This window comes from Brassica rapa, chromosome A06 (assembly GCF_000309985.2).
Source record: "Brassica rapa cultivar Chiifu-401-42 chromosome A06, CAAS_Brap_v3.01, whole genome shotgun sequence".
Lineage (NCBI taxonomy): Eukaryota > Viridiplantae > Streptophyta > Magnoliopsida > Brassicales > Brassicaceae > Brassica > Brassica rapa.
This window is the reverse complement of record NC_024800.2, coordinates 17,496,924-17,503,049: the sequence shown is the minus strand read 5'-3', so window position 1 is coordinate 17,503,049 and position 6,126 is coordinate 17,496,924. Positions and strand designations below refer to the sequence as shown.

General features: G+C 32.6%; 1 long non-coding RNA gene across 2 annotated transcripts; it reads right to left on the bottom strand.

Annotated features, from left to right (window-relative positions):
- Positions 1 to 1,213: 1,213 nt before the first annotated feature.
- On the bottom strand, positions 1,214 to 6,126 carry LOC103873487. Of its 2 annotated transcripts, XR_004448815.1 has the most exons (3): positions 5,213 to 6,126; positions 5,000 to 5,145; positions 1,214 to 4,915 (listed from the first exon to the last, which is right to left on the bottom strand). It is a non-coding gene; the product is annotated as an uncharacterized LOC103873487 (long non-coding RNA). The 2 variants fall into 2 exon arrangements; XR_004448814.1 differs by having other exon boundaries at positions 5,000 to 6,126.

Below are 6,126 nucleotides of genomic sequence, written 5' to 3'. Positions count from 1 at the left end.
AGAAAGAAGGTATTGATGTCCATATATTAGTATTGATGTCCATCTTTCAATCCATTTATAAGCATTGATTTATGTACTACTAACTATATTATAAACACTAATATATGCTCGTAACAATTATTTTCTTAAGGATTGATTGTATTAATTTTTCCATGGCCAAGGAAGAGATTGATTAACTATAAGCTTGATTTGCTTTTTTCTTTTATCTTTGTTTAAAATCAACTTCTGCTTCGTTGACTGAAATTTAGAAACCCCAAAATTAAATTAGAGATTTTGTCTTTGCTTCGCCATTTTATTTTCCACATTTCTGGTTAGTTGGTTTATATCTACATGCAAGAATGTGGTTTGCAATCCTTCTTAATATTATACATTTAATTTAGGTATATGAATCGCCAGATTTAATTATATTTTATATTAAAAAAATTCCATAAACAATATTAATAATTTTATATGTTTAATGGACTTTTTTTTTTTGAAACTATAATGGTCAATATTTGATGTGTTCATCCTGTCAAACTATTTTTTTCTCTCCCCAATTAAATTATAGATTTTCACATTTAACCCTTAAATAGATCTAGAAATTTGAACTCTAATTGTAGCATCCCAAAGTCAACACATTCTTATTAAATCTCGCTGGACCTTATAAACAAAAAATTATAATGATAGTATGTGTCATTGAACTGTAAGAAGCAGGAAGACGTTTGAACTCAAATACATATGGAGAAATATTTGATTTTGAAAGTCTAGTAAAATAAGAATCCAGAAGATATAATGTCAGACTAAGAGATCACATACGGTGCATTTAGAAAATATAATGAGTGGAGGCAAAAACAGTGAAAAGGGGTTCATGATTATTCGGACCTTGGTTCAGTGTGTAGACAGAAGGTTTTAAACAAATTTAGCTGCAAGATATATATATATATATATATATAAATTATGGTACATTTAAATTTTGATTGTAATTTTACTGAGGGCAGATGCACCCATCCTACTCTATCTAGATCTGCCGCTGATCACATATAAATACAATTTAAAAGAAAAACAAAACAAAAAAGACTAAAAAGTAGACAAATACAATTTATTGTAGTACGCAGACAACTAACTTAGATTCTCTCTCTAGAATTTCGCTCTGTCTTTTCTCTAAAAAGTCGCAAATAAATTTCAACGTGTATGGTTGCCGGCAGCGATCATAGTCTTCGGCCACCTCCACTTCTTTTGTTTTTTGGTCCGATCTTGTATAGCCTCAGATCGGTGTGAATCTGGCTTAGTCCGGCTTAAAGTCTGATGTTTTCGGTTTCCTTTTGTTTGGTTTTTATTACCTTCTCACCTTCTGCATTTTAATGTTCGCTCTCAGATAATTATATTACTGGATTGATTTGTAAATCTCTCTGTTTTCTTCGCTAATGCTTGTAGAGAACAAATGATACATCCATCACCAAATCTAACTATTTTAATTTAGAAGTTAATTTTTGCCATTACTATATACTAAAATTTTAAAAACAACTAAAAATAATAAAGTTGTATATATATATACTAGGGGTCAGTCCGCCCTACGGGCGGGATATATTTTACTTGTGATTTAGGTTATTATTTTTTTGTATGATTTTGTGAGTTGTGTTTTTGGTTTACATTTGCAATAGATGTATATGATATAATTTTTGTCTTTTAGAAAGTTTTAGGTGAAAAAGAATTATATATGATAAAATATATTTTGATTGTTTGCAATAGTTGTTTCTTTATTAAAGACTTGTGGCATTGTTCTGTTGTGAGGGCTTTAAATGTCTTCGTGTTGTTTCATTTTACAAAAAAAATTGATTTCGTATTTGGTATGTTACTTGTGATTTGTAATATTTAGGCTGTGAAGAATTTGGTTGTGGGTAATTTTTTATGTATGTTATAAAAGTTATCCTTTATGTTGAAATCATAGATTTTCGACATGCTACTGGAACGAAAGTGGTGATTATTTGAAGTTGCATTTCTTATTAAAAGTAAAATGTTAAATTAAATGAGAAGAAGGTATTAGTGCAAAGCTAATCAAAATAAGAACACATTGAAACTGGAAAGTGTGAAAACTGAGTAGTGGCCGATGAGTGTAGGCACTTGTCAATCACCGTAAAACCAACACTAAGAACTTCTCCATTTGTTTATAGTAATAACAATCAATATATCGTTTTTGAAATTACTGAGATGTGGTGGCATTGTAAAGATCATATTAGTCTCATAACACTTCTTTTTCAATATAGCAACACCGCATAAGGAACGTTTGATCTATCTCAACATTTGTCCGCCCAAGACATGTTGGGTATTTTTTTCATGACGATCCATAAATTTCATGCATTCCTCATATTCTCATGTGCATAACAAAATTATAGCATAAAGATAGTTACCTCACCACAGTTGTTGTTTGCTAATATGTGAAGATGTTTTAGTCTTGTGGTAGTTTTGTTTCAAAGTCAAAATTATTTGTTTTTTTTTATAATAATAATTCATGTATAGATTAAGTAAATATTTTCTTACTTAATCTCATACACTGACTTTTAGAGTCATTCATCTGAACTGAACGGTTTGGGATATTTTAAATTCTTTACATTACAATTAAAATTAAAAGCAAAGAAAAACACGTTGGTTAAGTATGTATAATTGGTTTAATAGTTGTTCTTATTTGAGAACGTTTGGATATATGTGGGTTGAATAATTATTTTTGTGGTTACTTTATTTTATAGGGTTTTATTATGAATTTTCACTATTTTTTTGAAATTAAGTAACTTTATACGTTGATGGTTGAGATGATTTCAATAGAAATGTGTTCTTCTTTATTTTGGTAATATAAATATTTTGATTGGTTTATTTTATATTTTCTAATTTCATTTATACTCCTATATCTTGTTGTTTTTATTACATTTCAATTTAAAATTTATAATTACAAAAAAATTAGTTTCATATCAGTATTAAATTAGTTGTATTGAAACTCTCTTTGAAATTCATGAAGTTACTACATTTATTTGCATATGGTTTCTTTAATGTGTTATTATATAAATAAAATTTTCATTTATTTTTGTAATTAATTCTTTTAGTTCTATTTTATTATATTTTTCTCAATTAATTGTTAAAAATCTTTTAAAATTATGTGACTTATTCCATTTTTATAATATTGTTTTAGTTTCTCGTATTTCTTGTGTTTCACGCGGATTATTTGTTATTGTAAAATAAATTCTCATTTTCAGAATTATTTTTATGTTATTGAATTATTTTTTTTAAAAAATTTCATATTCTTTTTATTAGTTATTTAAGAATCATTTTTTGTTCGAGATATTTTCACAAACACTAATCACGTTTTGTAGTATACATGGAGAGAGAGAGGAAGGTATAGCTTCAGACAGTAACAGTCTAACAAATAGTATACACAATGGTATTATGTTGGTAACAGATCAAAGAGCAGAGACATCAGAGTCGAAACATATGAAGAAAGGATCTTGCAAGTCTTAAACTCACCAATATGATGGAGAAGTGGAGGCAGTGTAAGAAAGGACACTTCTCTGTGTACACCAGAGAAGGCAGGGGGTTTGTTTTGCCGTTGGATTATCTGAAACATCCAATCTTTCAGGTCTTATTGGAGATGGCGGAGGAAAAGTTCGGTTCCACAATAAATTTCCATCAAATGTACCTGTCATTCAATACAAAGCAAAATGATGCTATTTAACACGAAAGAGTACTACAGATTAACTTGTCTCAACCTTAGAATTTAAAAGGCTAATCAAATGTCCAAATTCACTAATGCCATGCTCAAATGCTCCACATCTCTTCTAGCGAGGATACCACCGTGAATGTTTGGGTGCAAACTCTTCACACGACCATCAAGCTGCTTTTCTGAGAAGGAAAAAAAAGAGAGGTAAGCTTAATATGCCAAACTCAACTGCGTAATCATTACCACCAGCTAAAGAATGAAACTTGCCATTTCAGGGAAATAAGTAAGCGTCTCCACTTTGTAAGTGACAGAGACTCCAGCATTCTCCAAGGTAGAGGCAGTTCCTCCAGTAGAAACAATGAAAAAAAGGAATCATTTTTCAATCCATAAACACTTATTAGAACAGAAACATAACTAAAAATTATGTAATAAAACATACCCGCTCTTGAAGACCATTGCCAAGAGTAGCTAAATCCTACTTGTCAGATAAAGATATCAAAGCTTGCTTTTTTCCTGATGTACACACGCCCATGTTACATTAAAAACCTTATTGTAAACAGAATATAATTGAAATCGATCTCTGAATATGAACTTGCAGGTTAACACAAAAACAAACCAGAGGAGGCCGAGGACCGTGGCTGATTCTTTAGAGCTGTCTGAGACTCTGACATGGCTCGGACCATAACAAAACTCGGACGCAGCGACTTAGAATAGACCTGCTGCTTCTAGACAAAATCAACAATAGCAGAAATGAGAAACAGAGACACCAAGAAGAGGAACACGTCGACACAGGGAGAGGAGAGAACTCACAGGCTGAGCAAAATCAATATTCAATTTTGACAGAGATTTCTGTAAGAGAAATAAATAATCGGTTAACCAAATAAATGAGTTAACTAACGGTGAAGTGTAAGATAGAGTGGTTTGCTAGAGCTTCGAGTTTGTGAGATTTATAAGTTCTCTTCTTAAAATTTTGCCAGAGGGATTTTTCGGATAAGTTACTTCCAGCTGTTCTTACGATATATGCCATTGGATATTGCCCAGCTTTCAAGTCAGGGATACTTCAAAAAAACATAAGAAAGAAAAAGTAAAGAGCTACATAAAAAGGTCATTAAAAAGAGAAGAATTTAGCAATCTCTATCATGCTAAAAGAAAAAGTCCTTGCGGTATTACTGCTGCATCAGCAATCTCTGGATGAGCAAGCAACAATGCTTCAAGCTCAGCTGGAGAAACCTAACAAACAGTTTAAACCATTACCAAAACACACCAACTTTACAAAAGATGATCCACACATTAAGAAAGATTTTTGTTTATTACCTGATAACCATTGCATTTGATAAGCTCTTTTAATCTATCAACAACAAAGACAAAACCTTCACCGTCAATGTAACACAAATCTCCAGTCTTCAACTATCCTTCTGAATCAATAGTAGATGCAGTAGCTTCCTCGTTCTTAAAATAACCTTTTAAAAACAACTCAAAAAAGTTTCATACCAAAAACAAAAAAACTTTTCGAAAAGAATCAATCACATTTCATCACGGTAGGACTCTAGAGCCAGAGCTCCCCGGTTCGATGCACCCCCAAGACCCGACCCGTATCCGGATCCACAATCTTACCCTCCATGTTCGGAGCAAGCAAACCAGAGGATCCGTACCTCTCAGTTTCCTCTTTAGTAAACATAGAAGCAACTATAGCCGCCGTTTCAGTCAAGCCATAGCCTTGCAGAAATTTAATGTTACTTATCTCTCAACGAACTTCTCCGTCACCTCTTTAATAGTTTACCCATTCTTCAATATACTTACACGCCAAACGGTTTCTGCATATAAAATTGTTTCATAAAGTCTCCTTCTTTACAATAGCACAACACAATAAACAGAATGTGAGCTTTTTTTTGTGATCAGCAAAAACATTGAATGAATGATGAGATTTGATGTTTTCACCTATCCATCTAAATTAAGATAGCTGAGAAACCGTTTGTAGGATGAAGTGCAGGTAAGCTTGATTGGATCAGGAGGACTGAGAAACCGTTTGTAGAGGGAAGTGGATAAAAGCTTGATTGGATCAGGAGGACTATCGCTAATCCGTTGCTGCTTGCCCCTAAAAACGCAGAAGACTCGATCCCTCGCAGAAGATTTCCTTTACAGTTTTGGCAACGGAGGTAAGGAGCAGAAGCATAATTAAGTTGATTGAAATGCACCCCTAAACCATCACGCCTTGATTGACCAGAGGTGGTGAAGTGAATATCGAACGTCACGGCAACGACTCCGTCTTCACGCAATGATCGCAGGTGAGAGACGGTGGATTGATTTCAGGTCCGATGAAGAGATCGTGATTTTCAGAAGAGAAATACTGACTTATTTATACATGATATCACAGATCCTCGCCATTGCAAATAAAGCATTGAAGAACTCGTACAAAACCATAACGCACTCAGTTTCAGAAA